Below are 19,516 nucleotides of genomic sequence, written 5' to 3'. Positions count from 1 at the left end.
TTTATGTTTTATATTTAGGTCAATGAGTTAATTTTGTGACTGCTGTTAAGTCTACACCTAGGTTCATTTTGTGCATGTGGATATCCAGATGTTTCAGCACCATCTGTTGAAAAGACTACCCCTTCTCCATCACATTGCCTTTGCTCCACTCCAGCACTTGGAGGTGGACCTGGGTGGGGAGAGGTCACCCCTTACCTGAGCTCCTTAGGTGATTCTAGAATGTTCTGTCGCTGAGGGGGACGTGCAATCAGATGGCCTAAGCTATGCAAAGAAAAATTATTTCTAACAGAATTCTGCACCCAAACTGATAATAAAATGTAAGCGTAGAATAAAGACATTCTCAGACATGTAGAATCTCAAAAAAATTTCCCTCCAGACATCCTCTCTCATCAAGCTAAAGCAGACGGCCCTCAGATCTGAACTCTTCGTCAGCTCCCCTGGGTCTCCAGCCTGAGGGCCACCCTGCACATTGTGGATTATCATCGTGTGAGCCACTGCCTTATAATAAATCTCCTTCTAGATACAGATGATACAGAGACAGATACAGATATAGGTACAGACATAGATACATCCTATTGATTCCGTTTCCCTGGAGACTAATACATCCTGAGACACAATGGAGTTTTCTTCTAACCCAAAGGAACCAACTGACTCCAGAGAGGATGGGAGGGCAGGTCCAATGCACTTAGCAGCACTCCTGAAGAGGGGGTCAAAATTACACTGGAAAGCCAGATCGAGAGCCCAGCACCAATGCCTGGTTAAGTCTAAAGGCCATGTTTCCATACATACAGTGTGAAAATGCTAAGTTTTAAGCATTGGGTCTGTTCTGTTCCCTGGGCGGCATTTTTCTTTCTAAATGGTGCGTAAAGTAATAGAGCAACGTGGAAGGCACAGCATCTTGGATATGAAGGACGATGGGTGTCACAAACCTGCTGAAAAGTGGAGCGGGCACTTGTAATCTGCACTGGGTGCCACCAGCCACACGAGCTTCTCGAGAAGGCGGCCTCCGTGTGGTCCTGCTATGGGCAGCCGGAGCCCTTCTCCACCTTTAGAGACAAAATGTAGAGATTCCCCTAGGAAAGAATACTGTGTTACCGGGGCCCTTGCACTTGGCTTGGCTGTGGAGGTGAGTCCCGCTGTCAGGAGGAATGTGGCGACCTTCCATGCGTGAGGCAGAGGGAGGGGACCCATCAACGCCCCACGCCCACGCCCAGTCACAAAGGTCACAGCCAAAAGGCTGCGTTCTCCTCCTGGTCACCGCTGGTCCTGCACCGCGATACGTGTCACTGTCTTCAGGACAGCTGCGCCGTCTTGGGGAAGGGCTCACACATCACGGAGCCACTGTCCTAACCACAGTGCCACGCCTGGCAAATTCCAGCCCAGTTAGCTGGGCAGGAGCCTCCACCAGGCGATGGTGAGTGCTCTGAAGTCAGGCAGAAGTCACCAGACAACAAACCTCAGCGGCAGAGCCGTCTGTGAGCCCCGGGGTGGGGGTGGGGGCGGTTAACCCACGTTCTCTCCCGGAACCTCCCCCGGCCACTGCTCCTCAGTCCTCGGCAGCCCCTCCCGCGCCCACACCTTCCTTCCCGGTGAGCTGCGGGCCCCCTCTGCACCAGGAGAGACCCCCCACCCCCAGGGAGCCGGGGGAGCAAGACCCAGGCAGCAGCATCTGGCCAACCTTTGGCCGATTCCACCTGCGGCTCCTGCCGCTGGGAGCGCAAGAACATAAGCGCTCCGCGTCTGTTTCTTCTGTAAATGCGCGACCGCCCTGCGCGCCCCTGCACGTCTACGGGTCCCACCGCGGACTCAGCAGCCTCGCTGCTCCAGGACACAGCCCACCCACCGTGCGGCCGCCATCGCCCACCAAGCAGCCTGCTTGCGTGTTCTGGCGGGTCTCAGCCCAGGGTGGACTCTGCCGCGGGGGCCGGTGCCCCATCGTGGGAGGCGGGGTGCAGCGGGGGTCGGGGAACCAGGCCTAACTCTGCCTCCGCTGCATCCACGTGACGGGCGGAGGGGCCGGCCCAAGGGGGTGCTAACGGCACCCGGGTCGTCAAACTCTACAGGGATGGGGCGGGGACGGGGTTTTCTGATTCTCAAGACTCTGGGTGCGGCCCAGCGGGAGCCCTGGGAGCCGGCCCCCGCCCACGCTTACTGGATTGAGAGCAGCCGTGGGGGGAGCGCCTGCTGACGCGGGTGCGGGCCGAGCGTGGGCGGCCCCAGACGTGCCCCTCTGAGGTAAGAATTATTTTGAGCCGTGGGCAAGTTAAAAAGCAAACACAAGAGAAATCCTCGCCTCCCACCTTCCACCGGGAAGGGCAGGGCGATTCCTCAGGGCGCAGCAGGCCCTTATCAGCCCGTCACCACTGGGGGGTGTTCAGGTTAAGCCCGATTCATGCCTCCCCACACCCGCATCTGCCTTCCCACGTACCCGGCCCCAGGAGCTCGAAGTCCCCTTCCTCTGTCTTGTCACTTGTCGAGAACAGTGCTAACCTTCCTGCCGGGACTCATCCTGAGCTCCGTGCGCGCGTTCCTAACCTTCTGGCTGCTCCCTCTGGGTGACCTGCCCTGTCTGAATTACAGGACCCAGCTGGTGAACCTGCGGCGGTGGGCGTGTCCCCATCCCCGATAACAGCAAGCCCCCCCCAGACCCGAAGGCCCCTCGCAATCAGCAGAAGGAGGCAGCTCTTGGCCCTGCGGGGAGAGAGCCAGGCAGCTCGGGCCTACCTCCCATCTCCCTCCAGCCGGTGCTCCCCACAAGCTGACCCACCCTCGGCCAGGGAAGAGGCTGCCTGAGGGGGCGGTGGGGCAGGTGGTCACACAGCCTGAGGGAGGGTTACAGAGCAGCCCACCTGGAGAGAGGCTGGGGCCAGGCCTGCAGCTGATCCAGGAGGGAACCATAGCCGGTGGGCTGGCGGGGTCACCTGAGCAGACCACAGCAGGCCTCCCGTTCAGGAAGACAGCCCACTCCCGCCATCAGGGGCAGACACTGCAGGGTAGAGGCCACCCCCACATGAGCCCCTTCAGTGCTTCTAGAATGTTCTATTACGTGGAATCAGATGGACATGATTCCACGTGTTTCTTCCAGGTGGACTTGGGGGGTGACGCATGACGGGACCCCTGAGTGCCTGTCCACCCCACACGCCTGGGGACGACCTTAGGGAACGCAGAAGGTACTGGTTCAAGGCTCTCACAGTGAAGCTGCATGGGGGGCACGTCCCTGCCAGGCGGCGTGTGGGGCTGGGAAGCTAGAGGATTCCGCCCACCAGGCTTGGCCCCCCGCACTCCGCCCAAAAGGCCGAGACAGGCTGAGGCTGTTCTGGGATCCAAAGATGGTGAGCTAGGCCGAGAAACTGGGTCGGGATACACCATGTCACTGTGTACTTGTGGCCAAGAGAAATGGGGGCTCAGAGCGGGAAACACACACTCAGCACACCCCGGGGGTCGCACCCAGGATCACAGCAGAAAGACGCCGGGGCGGCACCAGGTTCACATGAATATCTCACTCAAAGAGAAGGGCCCTTAATTTTTGCACAGTCGCCCCCTTGGGGTGCCTGGGAGATTGATTCCAGGATGCCCTCAGATACCAAAATTCACTGATGTTCAATTCCCTTATGTAAAATGGGGTAGGGTCTGCATATAACCTGTGCACAACTTCTCATATACTTTATATTTTTGTTGGAGTATAGTTGCTTTACAATGCTGTGCTGATTTCTGCTGTACAATGCAATGAATCAGCTCTATGCATACATATATCCCCTCCCTCCTAGACCTCCCTCCCCACCCCCATCCCACCCATCTAGGTCGTCACAGAGCACCAAGCTGAGCTTCCTGTGCTTTATAGCATGTTCCCACTAGCTATCTATTTTACACATGTTAGTGTATATATGTCAATCCTAATCTCCCAATTTGTCCCACCTTCCCCTTCCCCCCCCATGTCCACATGTCTGTTCTCTATGTGTGCATCTCTATTCTGCCCTGCAAATAAGTTCATCTGTACCATTTTTCTAGATTCCACATATATGTGTTAATATATGACATTGGTTTTTCTCTTTCTGGCTTAATTCACTCTGTATGACAGACTCCAGGTCCATCCATATCTCTACAAATGACCCAATTTTGTTCCTTTTCATGGCTGAGTAATATTCCATTGTATATATATATGTACAACATCTTTATCCATTCATCAGTCATTGGACATTCAGGTTGTCCTGGCTATTGTAAATAGTGCTGCAATGAACATTGGGGGTACATGTGTCTTTTTTTTTTTTTTTTTTTGGCTGCACTGGGTCTTCATTGCTGCACGAGGTTTCTCTAGTTGCAGCAAAAGAGGGCTACTCTTCATTGCAGAGCACAGGCTCTAATGCGCATGGGCTTCAGTAGTTGTGGCTCGCAGGCTCTAGAGTGCAGACTCAGAAGTTGTGGCACACAGACGTAGTTGCCCTGCAGCATGTGGGATCTTCCCGAACCAGGGATTGAACCCGTGTCCCCTGCATTGGCAAGAGGATTCTTAACCATTATGCCACAAGGGAAGTGTTCTTTGAATTATGGTTTTCTCAGGGTATATGCCCAGTAGTGGGATTGCTGGCTCATATGGTAATTCTATTTTTAGATTTTAAGGAACCTCCATAATGTTCTCCAAAGTGGCTCTATCAGTTTACATTCCCACCAAGAGTGCAAGAGGGTTCCCTTTTCTCTGCACCTTCTCCGATATTTATTGTTTATAGATTTTTGGTAGATGGCCATTCTGACTGGTGTGAGGTGATATCTCATTGTAGTTTTGATTTGCAATTCTCTAAGAACTAGTGATGTTGAGCATCTTTTCATGTGCCTCTTGGCCATCTGTATGTCTTCTTTGGAGAGATGTCTATTTAGGTCTTCCACTCATTTTTCAGTCGGGTTATTTGTTTTGTTGATATTGAGCTCCATGAGCTGTTTGTATATTTTGGAGATTAACCCTTTGTCTGATACTTTGTTTGCAAATATTTTATCCCATTCTGAGGGTTGTCTTTTCGTCTTATTTATGGCTTCCTTTGCTGTGCAAAAGTTTTTAAATTTCATTAGGTCCCATTTGTTTATTTTTGGGTTTATTTCCATTACTCCAGGAGGTGGGTCAAAAAAAGAGCTTGATGTGATTTATGTCAAAGAGTGTTTTTCCTATGTTTTCTTCTAAGAGTTTTATAGTGTCCAGCCTTACATTTAAGTCTTTTTTTAATGAGTTGTTAACATATTTATCAACTTGGTTTTTTTAACATCTGTATTGGAGTATAATTGCTTTACAATGGTGTGTTAGTTTTTGCTTTATAACAAAGTGAATCAGTTATTCATATACATATGTTCCCATATCTCTTCCCTCTTGCATCTCCCTCCCTCCCACCCTCCCTATTCCACCCCTCTAGGTGGTCACAAAGCACCAAGCTGATCTCCCTGTGCTATGCGGCTGCTTCCCACTAGCTATCTATTTTACATTTGATAGTGTATATATGTCCATGCCACTCTCTCACTTTGTCACAGCTTACCCTTCCCCCTCCTCATATCCTCAAGTCCATTCTCTAGTAGGTCTGTGTCTTTATTCCTGTCTTACCCCTAGGTTCTTCATGACATTCTTTTTCTTAGATTCCATATATATGTGTTAGCATACAGTATTTGTCTTTCTCTTTCTGACTTACTTCACTCTGTATGACAGTCTCTAGGTCCATCCACCTCACTACAAATCATTTAATTTCGTTTCTTTTTATGGCTGAGTAATATTCCATTGTATATATGTGCCACATCTTCTTTATCCATTCATCTGTTGACGGCCACTTAGGTTGATTCCATGTCCTGGCTATTGTAAATAGAGCTGCAATGAACATTTTGGTACATGACTCTTTTTGAATTATGGTTTTCTCAGGGTATATGCCCAGTAGTGGGATTGCTGGGTCATATGGTAGTTCTATCTGTAGTTTTTTAACGAACCTCCATACTGTTCTCCATAGTGGCTGTATCAATTTGCATTCCACGAACAGTGCAAGAGTGGTCCCTTTACTCCAAACCCTCTCCAGCATTTATTGTTTCTAGATTTTTTGATGATGGCCATTCTGACCGGTGTGAGATGATATCTCATTGTAGTTTTGATTTGCATTTCTCTAATGATTAATGATGTTGAGCATTCTTTCATGTGTTTGTTGGCAGTCTGTATATCTTCTTTGGAGAAATGTCTATTTAGGTCTCCTGCCTATTTTTGGATTGGGTTGTTTGTTTTTTTGTTATTGAGCTGCATGAGCTGCTTATAAATTTTGGAGATTAATCCTTTGTCAGCTGCTTCATTTTCAAATATTTTCTCCCATTCTGAGGGTTGTCTTTTGGTCTTGTTTATGGTTTCCTTTGCTGTGCAAAAGCTTTGAAGTTTCATTAGGTCCCATTTGTTTATTTTTGTTTTTATGTCCATTTCTCTAGGAGGTGGGTCAAAAAGGTTCTTGCTGTGATTTATATCATAGAGTGTTCTGCCTATGTTTTCCTCTAAGAGTTTGATAGTTTCTGGCCTTACATTTAGGTCTTTAATCCATTTTGAGCTTATTTTTGTGTATGGTGTTAGGAAGTGATCTAATCTCATACTTTTACATGTCCCTGTCCAGTTTTCCCAGCACCACTTATTGAAGAGACTGTCCTTCCTCCACTGTATATTCCTGCCTCCTTTATCAAACATAAGGTGACCATATGTGCGTGGGTTTATCTCTGGGCTTTCTATCCTGTTCCATTGATCTATCTTTCTGTTTTTGTGCCAGTACCATACTGTTTTGATTACTGTAGCTTTGTAGTATAGTCTGAAGTCAGGGAGCCTCATTCTTCCAGCTCCGTTTTTAGTTCTCAGGATTGCTTTGGTTATTCGGGGTCTTTTGTGTTTCATACAAATTTTGAAATTTTTTGTTCTAGTTCTGTGAAAAATGCCAGTGGTAGTTTGATAGGGATTGCATTGAGTCTGTAGAATGCTTTGGGTAGTAGAGTCATTTTCACAATGTTGATTCTTCCAATCCAAGAACATGGTATATCTCTCCAACTATTTGTATCATCTTTAATTTCTTTCATCAGTTTCATAATTTTCTGCATACAGGTCTTTTGTCTCCTTAGGTAGGTTTATTCCTAGATATTTTATTCTTTTTGTTGCAATGGTAAATGGGAGTGTTTTCTTAATTTCACTTTCAGATTTTTCATCATTAGTGTATAGGAATGACAGAGATATCTGTGCATTAATTTTGTATCCTGCTACTTTACCAAATTCATTGATTAGCTCTAGTAGTTTTCTGGTAGCATCTTTAGGATTCTCTATGTATAGTATCATGTCATCTGCAAACAGTGACAGCTTTACTTCTTCTTTTCCAATTTGGATTCCTTTTATTTCCTTTTCTTCTCTGGTTACTGTGGTTAAAACTTCCAAAACTATGTTGAATAATAGTGGTGAGTGGGCAGCCTTGTCTTGTTCCTGATCTTAGTGGAAATGGTTTCAGTTTTTCACCATTGAGGATGATGTTGGCTGTGGGTTTTTCATATATGGCCTTTATTATGTTGAGGAAAGTTCCCTCTATGCCTACTCTCTGCAGGGTTTTTATCATAAATGGGTGTTGAATTTTGTCAAAAGCTTTCTCTGCATCTATTGAGATGATCATATGGTTTTTCTCCTTCAATTTGTTAATATGGTGTATCACGTAGATTGATTTGCATATATTGAAGAATCCTTGCATTCCTGGAATAAACCCCACTTGATCATGGTGTATGATCCTTTTAATGTGCTGTTGGATTCTGTTTGCTAGTATTTTGTTGAGGATTTTTGCATCTATGTTCATCAGTGATATTGGCCTGTAGTTTTCTTTCTTTGTGACATCCTTGTCTGGTTTTGGTATCAAGGTGATGGTGGCCTCGTAGAATGAGTTTGGGAGTGTTCCTCCCTCTGCTATATTTTGGAAGAGTTTGAGAAGGATAGGTGTTAGCTCTTCTCTAAATGTTTGATAGAATTCGCCTGTGAAGCCATCTGGTCCTGGGCTTTTGTTTGATGGAAGATTTTTAATCACAGTTTTAATTTCAGTGCTTGTGATTGGTCTATTCATATTTTCTATTTCTTCCTGATTCAGTCTTGGCAGGTTGTGCATTTCTAAGAATTTGTCCATTTCTTCCAGGTTGTCCATTTTATTGGCATAGAGTTGCTTGTAGTAATCTCTCATGATCTTTTGTATTTCTGCAGTGTCAGTTGTTACTTCTCCTTTTTCAATTCTAATTCTATTGATTTGAGTCTTCTCCCTTTTTTTCTTGATGAGTCTGGCTAATGGTTTATCAATTTTGTTTAGCTTCTCAAAGAACCAGCTTTTTGTTTTATTGATCTTTGCTATTGTTTCCTTCATTTCTTTTTCATTTATTTCTGATTTGATTTTTGTGATTTCTTTCCTTCTGCTAACTTTGGGGGGTTTTTTGTTCTTCTTTCTCTAATTGTTTCAGGTGCAAGATCAGGTTGTTTATTCGAGATGTTTCCTGTTTCTTAAGGTGAGATTGTATTGCTATAAACTTCCCTCTTAGAACTGCTTTTGCTGCATCCCATAGGTTTTGGGTCATCGTGTCTCCATTGTCATTTGTTTCTAGGTATTTTTTATTTCCTCTTTGATTTCTTCAGTGATCACTTCGTTATTAAGTAAGTAGTGTATTGTTTAGCCTCCATGTGTTTGTATTTTTTACAGATCTTTTCCTGTAATTGATATCTAGTTTAATAGCGCTGTGGTCAGAAAAGATACTTGATACAATTTCAATTTTCTTAAATTTATCAAGGCTTGATTTGTGACCCAAGATATGATCTATCCTGGAGAATGTTCCATGAGCACTTGAGAAAGATGTGTATTCTGTTGTTTTTGGATGGAGTGTCCTATAAATTTCAATTAAGTCCATCTCATTTAATGTATCATTTAAAGCTTGTGTTTCCTTATTTATTTTCATTTTGGATGATCTGTCCATTGGTGAAAGTGGGGTGTTAAGGTCCCCCACTATGATTGTGTTACTGTCGATTTCCCCTTTTATGGCTGTTAGTATTTGCCTTATGTATTGAGGTGCTCCTATGTTGGGTGCATAAATATTTACAATTGTTATATCTTCTTCTTGGATGGATCCTTGATCATTATGTAGCGTCCTTCTTTGTCTCTTCTAATAGTCTTTATTTTAAAGTCTATTTTGTCTGATATGAGAATTGCTACTCCAGCTTTCTTTTGGTTTCCATTTGCATGGAATATCTTTTTCCATCCCCTTACTTTCAGTCTGTATGTGTCTCTAGGTCTGAAGTGGGTCTCTTGTAGACAGCATATATATGGGTCTTGTTTTTGTATCCATTCAGCCACTCTGTGTCTTTTGGTGGGAGCATTTAGTCCATTTACATTTAAGGTAATTATTGATATGTATGTTCCTAATCCCATTTTCTTAATTGTTTTGGGTTCGTTATTGTAGGCCTTTTCCTTCTGTTGTGTTTCTTGCCTAGAGAAGTTCCTTTAGCATTTGTTGTAAAGCTGGTTTGGTGGTGCTGAACTCTCTCAGCTTTTGCTTGTCTGTAAATGTTTTAATTTCTCCATCAAGTCTTAATGAGATCCTTGCTGGGTACAGTAATCTTGGCTGCAGTTTTTCCTCCTTCATCAATTTAAATATGTCCTGCCAGTCCCTTCTGGCTTGCAGAGTTTCTGCTGAAAGATCAGCTGTTTACCTTATGGAGATTCCCTTGTGTGTTATTTGTTGTTTTTCCCTTGCTGCTTTTAATATTTTTCCTTTGTATTTAATTTTTGATAGTTTGATTAATATATGTCTTGGCGTGTTCCTCCTTGGATTTATCCTGTATGGTACTCTCTGTGCTTCCTGAACTTGATTAACTATTTCCTTTCCCATATTAGGGAAGTTTTAAACTATAATCTCTTCAAATATTTTCTCAGTCCCTTTCTTTTTCTCTTCTTCTTCTGTACCCCTATAATTCAAATATTGGTACGTTTAATGTTGTCCCAGAGGTCTCTGAGGCTGTCCTCAGTTCTTTGCATTATTTTTCCTTTATTCTGCTCTGCAGTAGTTTTTTCCACTATTTTATCTTCCACGTCACCAGATACAGCCCTGGGAAAGAAAGGAGGCAGGAGTGGAGCTGCACTAGGGTGAGGGCTTGGGGGTGGGCCAGAGGGCATGGGTGCTGAGGGCCAGGGCTCCAGGGACAAGTGGCAGGGAGGCAGCAGGTGGCAGGGGGCTGGGAGGGTAGGGGGCTGCCCGGGAGCTTTGGGGAAGCAGGTAGAGCTGGTGTAGGTGAGCCTGGGGCTGGGAGATCAGTGTGCTGCCTTGGGACCTTTTGGGGAGCAGTAGAGCTTGTGCAGGTGAGCACGGGGCTGGGAGGGCAGGGTGCTGCCCTGGGACCTTTTGGGGAGCAGTAGAGCTTGTGCATGTGAGCACGGGGCTGGGAGGGCAGGGTGCTGCCATGGACCTTTCGGGAAGCAGTAGAGCTTGTGGAGGTGAGCCTGGGGCTGGGAGAGCAGGTAGCTGTCCCAGGACTTTTGGGGGAGCAGAGCTTCTGCAGGCGGACAGGGGTTTGGGAGGACAGGGACCTGTCCAGGAACTCAGCAGACCAGGTACTGCGGTGAGCAGTTGAGTCAGCAAGTGTCATAGGGTGCAAGGGCCATTTGGTGCTGTGTGCCCAGCACTCCAGGGACAGTGGTCAGTCCAACGCCAGGTGAGCAGGTGACATGAGGACACAGCATCCGTGAGCTGAGCCCAGAGACCTGAGCCAAGGGGGCTGGGAGGGCAGGACGCAGGGCAGCTGGCAGTGGGGGCAGAGCAGGGAGTCCTACAGGACATCGGGCTGGGGGTCCCCCTGGGCTGTGCTGAGGGCCCAGGGCCGAGTAGAAGGGGCACAAGGGCAGGGAGGACTCAGGCCTGAGATGGTGAACCGGAGCTCAGATGGGCAGAGGCCAGACACTCGATGGACAGGAAGCCCGGGCTCAGCTGAGGGGCCAGGATGAGGGGCTGGAGGCAGGTGAGGGAACATCTAGAGGAGGGGAACCTGAGTGCACAGAGAAAGCAGAGCAGCCTTTCTGCTGGAGCTCAGGGGGCTGGTAAGGCCGGGCACAGGGGGGGCTCAGGGGAGCAGGCGGGGATGTGCAGGGCAGCCGGGGGCTGGGAGGGCAGGGCCTGCCCATGAGCCCCAGGGTCAGGGGACGAGGGGCTGAGCTAAAGGTGCTTTGGTCTGGTGGGAGGGGCCAGGCGGACGGCAAGGCCGGGTGGAAAGACGACCATGGGAGGGAAGGTCTCTGAGGCTAAAGGGGCACGGGCATCACTGAGGGGACCTGATGGGCTACATTTCATGGGCCCAGGGTCCCCAGTATTCCAGGTGCCTGTCGGGGCTTGGGACACGAGGTTACGACGTGCCAAAGTGAGGTGGGGTTGACAGGGCAGTGGACCTGGCTGAGGGGAAACGAGGGGCCCTTTCAGAGCTCTAAGGGAGCTGCAGGTCTGGGTTAATCAGACCCGGTTCAGAGGGGACAGGTCCAGCTGGGGAATGGTGCTTGGGGTGCTAGCACCGTGCGGGAGAAAATGACGAGGGCACTGCGAAGTTCCCAGGGATGCCAATGGGCAGAGTGATCCAGAACACAGAGGCCCTGGGTGGCAAAGAGCAGGCCAGGACAAAGGGACAGGAACAGAGCAGGGCAGTGGGCTTGGAGCAGTAGCCACTGCTCAGGGCTAAGACCGAGGGCCTGATCAGGCCAGGGACCCACAGGGGGACTGGGGCCCACGGGACTTTAATCCAGGTGGTCACCCAGCCCTGACTGGGTTGCTGAGTCCAGGACCCACAGCTGCAAAGGCAGAGAACCACAGTGGCAGAGACCATGCCAGGCCGCTGGCCTTCAGAAACTCTGGAATCACATAGTCTCTGGGCACAACGGTGCCCCAGGCCTGGACACCTGATGCCCTGCCCGGACCCTCGCAGGGGTGAGGCCCTGGCAGTCACACGGCCTCCTCTCTCACAGCCTCCACCACGGCCCCAGCAGTTTACCCTCTGCCTCCCAGCTGTGGGGACACACCTAGTTCCACAGTGGTCGTGGGCTGCCTGGTCTCGAGCTACTTCCCTGAGCCGGTGACTGTGACCTGGAACTCGGGCACCCAATCCAGCGGTGTGCACACCTTCCCATCCGTCCGAGGGTCCTCGGGGCTGTACTCTCTCAGCAGCACTGTGACCGTGCTGGCCAGCACCTCGTCCGGCAAGACCTTCACCTGCAACGTAGCCCACCCGGCCAGCAGCACCAAGGTGGACAAGCGCATCGGTGAGAGGACGGGCCACAGGGAGGGTGTCCACTATGGGACAGACCCGGGATCAGCCCTCCCACCTGAACGGACCGCACACCAGGAGTGGTGAATCCCACCCAGGGTGTCACGGGAGGCCTGTCTCTCTCCCTCACCTGAAGGCCTCCCAGGCTCAGGGAGGGGGTCCTCTGGGCGTTTCCACCAGGTCCAGTGTGGGCACAGGCTGGATGCCTCCCCCAGCCCCTGGGCCCCACAGAGGCAGGCACAGGTCTCACCTGCCAAAACCTGGCCCTTCCTTGAGCCCAGCCACGAGCCATCCCCAACCCCGGTAACCTCCAGTCTGTTCTCTGCAGAAATCAACGGCCCAAACCCCTATTCCAGGTGTCCCAGATGCCCACATAAGTCAGCCGGCCTCAGCCTCCACCCCTCGGAGGTGGACCTTGCCAAGGCGTGGCACTGGGGAGTGGGGGGGCCGTCCTCATCCCCATGTTCCTGTCCCTGGCTCCAGAGTCCGCGTGCCGGCTCTGTGCCCCCACGGGGGCCACACGCGGCCCAGGGTGGGGGGACGACCGTGCTGCTCCATCGAGCATGAGATATCAGGGGCCCCCCTCAGGCCAGGTGGCTCTGCCCTGCTTGTCCTTGCCTAAGAGGCGGTCCACCCAGGGGCTGACCCCCACCGTGTCTCCCTGACCAGCCCCTCAGCTCCCAGGAGGACCGTCCATCTTCATCTTCCCCCCGAAACTCAAGGGCACCCTCACAATATCCCGAACACCGGAAGTCTCCTGCATGGTGGTGGACGTGAGCAAGGAGGACCCTGATATCCAGTTCTCCTGGTACGTGGATGATGTACAGGTGCACACGGCCAAGACGAAGCTAAGGGAGGAGCAGATCAACAGCACCTACCGTGTGGTCAGCGCACTGCCCATCCAGCACCAGGACTGGCTGAAGGGAAAGGAGTTCAAGTGCAAGGTCAACAACAAAGGCCTCCCAGCCCCCATCGTGAGGAGCATCTCCAAGGCCAAAGGTGGGTCAGGTGGACGGGCGCAGGAGGGTCCCTGGGGCCAAGAGCAGTGACCATCGTGCTAACAGCCATACCTCTCCCCACAGGGCAGCCCCAGGAGCCACAGGTGTATGTACTGGCCCCACCGCAGGAAGAGCTGGCCAAGACCTCAGTCAGCTTAACCTGCATGGTCACCGCCTTCTACCCAGGCGACATCGACATGGAGTGGCAGAGAAACGGGCAGCCAGAGTCAGAGGGCAAGTACGGCACGACCCCACCCCAGCTGGATGCCGACGGGTCCTTCTTCCTGTACAGCAAGCTCAGGGTGGACAAGAAGAGCTGGCAGCAGGGAGACACCTACACGTGTGTAGTTTTGCACGAGGCTCTACACAATCACAACACGCAGAAGTCCATCTCCAAGTCTTCGGGTAAATGAGCCACACGGCATTGTTGCCCCAGCGAGCCCTCCCTCCCCTTGGGCTCTCAGGGCCCAGTGAGGCCTCCTGAACCCCAGCCCTGTGTACATTCCTCCCGGGCGCCGTGAAATAAAGCACCCAGCGCCGCCCTGGGCCCCGCAATGCTGTCATGGTTCTTTCCGAGCAGAGCCCCGGGGCACGTCGGGCCTGCGAGGGGCAGCGGTGGACCCGGCTCTGGGTCACAGGTGTCAGCAGCAATGCGGGAGAGCTGACCCCACTCAGGGCCGGACCCAGAGTGTGCGGGTCTGCGCAGGCCGCTTGGGGGCTGCCCGAGGCCGGGGAGGGCCTCTCCTGGAGGCGACAGCTGCTCCGGCCGCCCTCCACCCTGCAGCTGCTGGGGCTCGAGTGTGTGCCTGGAATGGGAGAAGCCCACCAGAGACCCTCAGGAGAATGAGTGCCCACTTCTTCCCGCCCGTGTTGCAGCCCAAGCTGTGGGACACTGGCCGTCCTCGTCCCCATGTTCCTGTCCCTGGCTCCAGAGTCCGCGTGCCGGTTCTGTGCCCCCACGGGGGCCACACGCGGCCCGGGGTGGGGGGACGGCCATGCTGCTCCATCGGGCATGAGATATCAGGGCCCCCCCTCAGGCCAGGTGGCTCTGCCCTGCTTGTCCCTGCCAGGGGCCAGGCCTTGGCACTCGTGGGGACACTCATCACTGTGCCCAAAAGGGGCAGAGGCAAGCGGCCCTGAGTGCCCGGGGGGGACCCTCCACACGCACCCGTGGACACCGAGCCCAGAGCCATTGAAAACAGACACCCCACTGAGTCACACCAGCCGGCACACCACCGCCTTCATCCACATGCACTCACCTGCCCACGTACATGTGTGCACTGCACCCACCACAACACCCACGCGTGTGCACACATGCGGGCCTTGCACACGGGCCCTCCCACAGGGCAGCCGCACAGACCCACACCCGACCCCAGAGCTGGGTCTCATGAGCCCTCACCGTAGACCCCAGCCTGGTGCCCACCCTCCAACACCCACAGGACAGAGCCCAACAGGGGCAGGGTCCACGTGCTCTGCTGACCCTCCCACCCTCCGGGTCTGGCCCCCAGCGGGAGAGGAGCCCAGGGCCTGAGCCACTGTCCTGCCAGGGGGTCCAGGCACCCTCCCCGCAAGGGCCCCAGCTCAGCACACAGCACAGGAGAGGGAGCAGGACACACTGGGCAGGCCGAGACGTGGGCCCAGGCTGGAGGAATGGGGGGCTGGGGCTGGTGCCCAGCGACTGTCCTCACGTGCCTCTTGCCCGGCCAACCCGGGGCATCCCGCCACCTCCGCGCCACAATGGGAGCCGCGCTGTGAGTCCCCGATGAGCCCCCCCCCCACCCCCCAGGGGCAGGCGCAGCACTGACCCCGCCCTCCCTGTGCAGAACTGCTCCTAGAGGAGGAGGCCTGTGCTGACGCCCAGGACGGGGAGCTGGACGGGCTGTGGACGACCATCTCCATCTTCATCACCCTCTTCCTGCTCAGCGTGTGCTACAGCGCCACCGTGACCCTCTTCAAGGTGGGCGGGTTGGCCCCGCTGTGCCCTCGCGGTCCCCACTGTGTCTCCACCTGGCCCCTGGCCCCTCACTGTCTCTCAAGTCCCCTCACTGTCCCTCAATGTCCCTCACTGCCCCTCACAGTCCCTCACTGTCCCTCACTGTTCCTCATGGTCCCTCACTGGCCCTCATGGTGCCTGACTGTACCTCACAGTCCCTCACTGTCACCTCACTGACCCCACACCTTCCCTCACTGTCCCTCACTGTCCCCTACTGTGCCTCACTGTCCCCCACTGTCCCTCACTGTCCCTCACTGTCCCCTCACTGTCCCTCATTGTCCCCTCACTGTCCTCTAACTGTCCCTCACTGTACCTCACCTTCTCTCACTGTCCCACACTCTCCCTCACTGTCCCCATCATGGCCTCCTGTCCCCCCTGGAACCCCTCGCTGTCCGTCGGCCCGGGGACTGGGGGGCAGGCCCTGGGAGGTTGCCCGGGTGGGCTCCAGCCTGTACTCACCCCCGCCGCACCTCATGTGAAGCGGATCTTCTCATCAGTGGTGGAGCTGAAGCAGACGATCGTCCCCAACTACAGAAACATGATCAGCAAGGGCGCCTAGTGCTCACGATGGGCTGCGTCCAGGGCCGCCCCAGACCTGTAGGACCACATCCATCCCCTTGTGCCGCTCAGCCTGCGCCAGGCCTGTTCCTCCACCCGCTGACCTCACCAGCCTCCGAGCTCACGAGCACCCTCGCCTGCACTCCCAGCCTCTGGTCTCGTGGCCACCACAACCTGCCCGCCACCCCCCTTACAGACCCAAGTGGCTGCAGGTGATGCCCACCCTGAGCTGATGTCCCCGCAGGACACCTCCGGGTCCCCAGGGACCACCGGGAATGCCCGGGTCGGCTTGGGGGTCCCCTTCGAAGAGGAGGAGGAGGCCGGCATCCGGGCTTCTGCACAAGGCCCGCCCCCTGCCTCTTGTCCCTGACAAGCTCCAGATGCAGGGTCTCCAGGAGGAGGGCCTGTGCCAGATGCTGGAGGGAAACCGCCCCCCTCAGCGCCCGCCTCTCCCAGCAGGAGACCTTCTGCAGGTGCCGCTAACGATCCCTCAGGTCACCTCCACCGAGGACGCTGCTCAGATCAGGTCCTGGGCCCGAGGCTGCCGCAGGAGCCCCAGCACGGAAGGCAGTGAGGTCGAGCCAGACTGGCCTCCCGGAGAGGATGCTGTTGACCTGGTGCCCCGCGGGCTGAGCTGGAGGGGCTCCCGGAGAAGAAGGCAGAAGGCACGGCCAGCCCATCCTGCAGCCAAAGGCCTGAGTCACGTACAGCAGGAGCTCCGCCTGCACAGGGGTGGGGGTGAGAGGCACGACCCGCGTAGGGCCAGCCTCCGACCCTGGGCCCCCGCCTCAGGGCCCGGTACCAACTCTCCAGTCTCTGCAGAAAAGCACAGTCAGCATCCGCATGTGGAGGAGCTGCTCCCCGGATGGAAAAGAAGGTCCACGTCACCGCAGCCTGGGAGGCGTTTCTCCTTTTCTGAATGTTGGAGCCCGTTGATGCTCTTCGCTGTCTCTTCATTTTTTTAATGACAATAAAGCGTTCTTTACAATCACCTAGCTCGCTGAGAAGTCTCCCTAGGTTAGCACGCCGCCTACCCTCGTGAAATCCACAGCCGGTCTCCCCCACACACCACCCAAGCCTGGGGTCCCCCCCTGGCCTGTGGGCGCAGGGGCGAGCCAGGGGCCTGGGGGAGCCACAGGGAAGTCGCACGTGTTGGGTGTGTCTGCACAGGAGGCTGTAACAGACAGCACAGGGGGCCTTTGACAACAGACATCACTGTCTGACACCCTGGAAGCTGGAATCCCAGATCCAGGAGGTGCAGGGCTGGCTTCTCCTGAGGGCTGTCTCCGTGCCGTGTAGACGCCGTCTTCTCCCGTGTCCTCACGTGGCCGTCCCTCTGTGCGTCTCTGTCCTAATGTCCTCCTCTTTTAAGGACGCCAGTCAGCCTGGATTAGGGCCCACCCTGGAGACCCCAGTTTGCATCATCACATCTTTACAGACCCCATCTCCAAATACAGTTACATTCTGAGGTCCTGGGGGTCCGGGCTTCAAAACTGGAATTTGGGGCACACAATTCAGCCCAAAACAGCCAAGCTGGGTGTGAGAAAGGAGGACCAGGAGGGAAGGCCAGGAAGCCAGGCCAGGAGGGGCAGCGGTGGGGAGGGGCTGCCAAAGGGGAGCAGAGGCAGACCTGGCTCAGCGCTCAGGACAGACTGGGCAGCGAGAAGGACCGCAGGAGGGGAGGGCGTCCGGGGGGCACTGAACTCAGCTGGCTGCACAGAGGTGACCAGTGTGTCACAGGAGAGCAGGAGTGGGGCTCCAGGGGCTCCGGTGAGGGACCAGGAAGGGTGGCCGTGCAGATGCCATGAGGCCGCTGTGCCCACCGGTGGGCAAGGATGCAGGGATGGGTCAGGACTCTGCCCTCACAGAGACCAGGGACCCATCCCTCCAGGTGATTCCACCTCAGAGGAGACACAACCCTCCCCAGAGGGCAGAGTCAGGATCCACAGCTGTCGGCCCTTCTCAGTAAAAGCTCCAAAAAAGTGGGCTGGCGTCTGGGTCAGGTTCTGGCCGTGCCGGGCTCCCTCAGGCCAGCATTTCAGGGGGGCCCTGCACCAAATGGGGAGGCTGGGAGGGGTGGCAAACAGGATGGCCGAGGGGTGGACAGCAGTGTCCAGGAGAAAATCTGGCCCTCGGGGACCCTGCCAGGCACACTGGGCACGCTGGCACAGGAGCCCCTCTGCCTGCTGGGCTCCATGGGGATTCCAGGTGAGGGACTTGGGGATCACCTCACACCCTGCGTTTCCCTCCCCCTAAACATATAACCAAGAAGCTGAACTTGCCTGAGGGCAGCACAGCCTGCCCAGCTTGGGCCCTGTCCCTCACTTCCACCTCCCTGACCAACGATAAGCCTCTAGCCGGCCCGCCCCGCGGGAACGCCAGGGTGGTCACACGAGGGCCGGCCCCACGGCCTCCTAGCTGAACACCGTCCCTGGCACGGCTGCCTCTGGGTCCCTCAAGAACTGCCCCACACTGGGCCCCAGGGCTCCCACCCTCACCCCCCAGCAGTGCCACACCACACGGCATCCCTCATTTCTCCATGCCCCCCGAGCACCCCGAAGCCCAGTGGCGACGCCTGCCCTTGAGCCCCTCGGGTTGCCCCTGTGTGAGCCTGAGATCAGCCTCTCGCTGCCTCCTGACCCCTAGTGCCCCCCCAGGCCATGAGCTCCATACACACATGTCAGTGTCTCACCTTGCCACCACACACCTTCATCTGTGTCTTATACACACACACACACATGCCAAGCGGCCCCAGCTCAACCCCAAGGTCGAAGGCAACAGGGGGCCCGCCTATCACAGCCCCACCCCACCCCACTTTGGGGCATGTCCCAGAAGAGCATCTGTTCCCTCCACAGAGAGACCTGGGCTGGGCGTGGGTGCTGACCACCCCAGGCTTCTCCCAGGCTCCTGCGCTTGGGCCCACACTGGTTCTGACTGAACAACCCCTGAAACACAGTGATTGCCTGGAGCCCGTGGCCCAGCCCATGCTGGAGCCCAGAGCCAAATCTAGGACTCAGCGTCCCCACCAGCCCAATCCAGCATCTGAGTCCAGCCCAACCAAGCCAAGGGCTCACTCCCCAGGCTCAGTCCCGCCCTCCGTGCCCCCAGGTCCAAGTGCGCTGCCCCCCATGCCCTGCTCCTGTCCCGTGCCCACCCTCCCTGCTGTCCACCCCCAGGCCCCGTTCGTGCAGAATGAGGATGCAGAGCAGACCTTCTGGGGAGAGGCCAAGGGAGTTTTCGGGGCTGCAGGCAGGGCCCTAGGCTGTGAGGCAGGGTCCCACAGCAGAAGGCGCTTCCCAAGGGGTCCGCAGTGTGGCCAAATCAGCCCTGCAGCACCCGCCCCCATCCCCCGTGCCCTCGTCCTGACATAGGAGAGAGATGGGCTCCAGGCTGAGCAGCTGCAACCACTCTCCTGCTGACACTTCGAGATGATTGGCCAGAGACCACCTGGAAAACCGTCCCCATGTAAGCAACCCAAGCCACCCCTACGGCACATGACTCACTCCAAGTTCCCCGTGTGCTCTTCCACTCTTACCTTCCTTCTAGTAAACACAGTCTCCATTTCACAATCTTGGTCTCTTTCCTAAATTCTTTCTTCAAAGAAGACAAGGACCAAGGTCCATCTTCCAGCTACTCCATCACCAGATTCATTTGGGTGCCGTGATTCGG

General features: G+C 54.2%; 2 gene segments (V, D, J or C); both read left to right on the top strand.

Moving 5' to 3' along the window:
• Positions 1-19,516, top strand: part of LOC309803787 (Ig alpha-1 chain C region-like) — a 158,297-nt gene that overhangs the window by 61,026 nt on the left and 77,755 nt on the right.
• Positions 3,106-15,466, top strand: LOC309805432 (Ig gamma chain C region-like). The segment is given in 6 exons: positions 3,106-3,170; positions 12,040-12,293; positions 12,627-12,830; positions 12,968-13,297; positions 13,381-13,522; positions 15,445-15,466.

This window comes from Mesoplodon mirus (genome assembly GCF_964341445.2).
Source record: "Mesoplodon mirus genome assembly, chromosome: 5".
Lineage (NCBI taxonomy): Eukaryota > Metazoa > Chordata > Mammalia > Artiodactyla > Ziphiidae > Mesoplodon > Mesoplodon mirus.
Note: the sequence above shows the minus strand (reverse complement) of the source record. Positions and strands in the feature narration are given on the sequence as shown.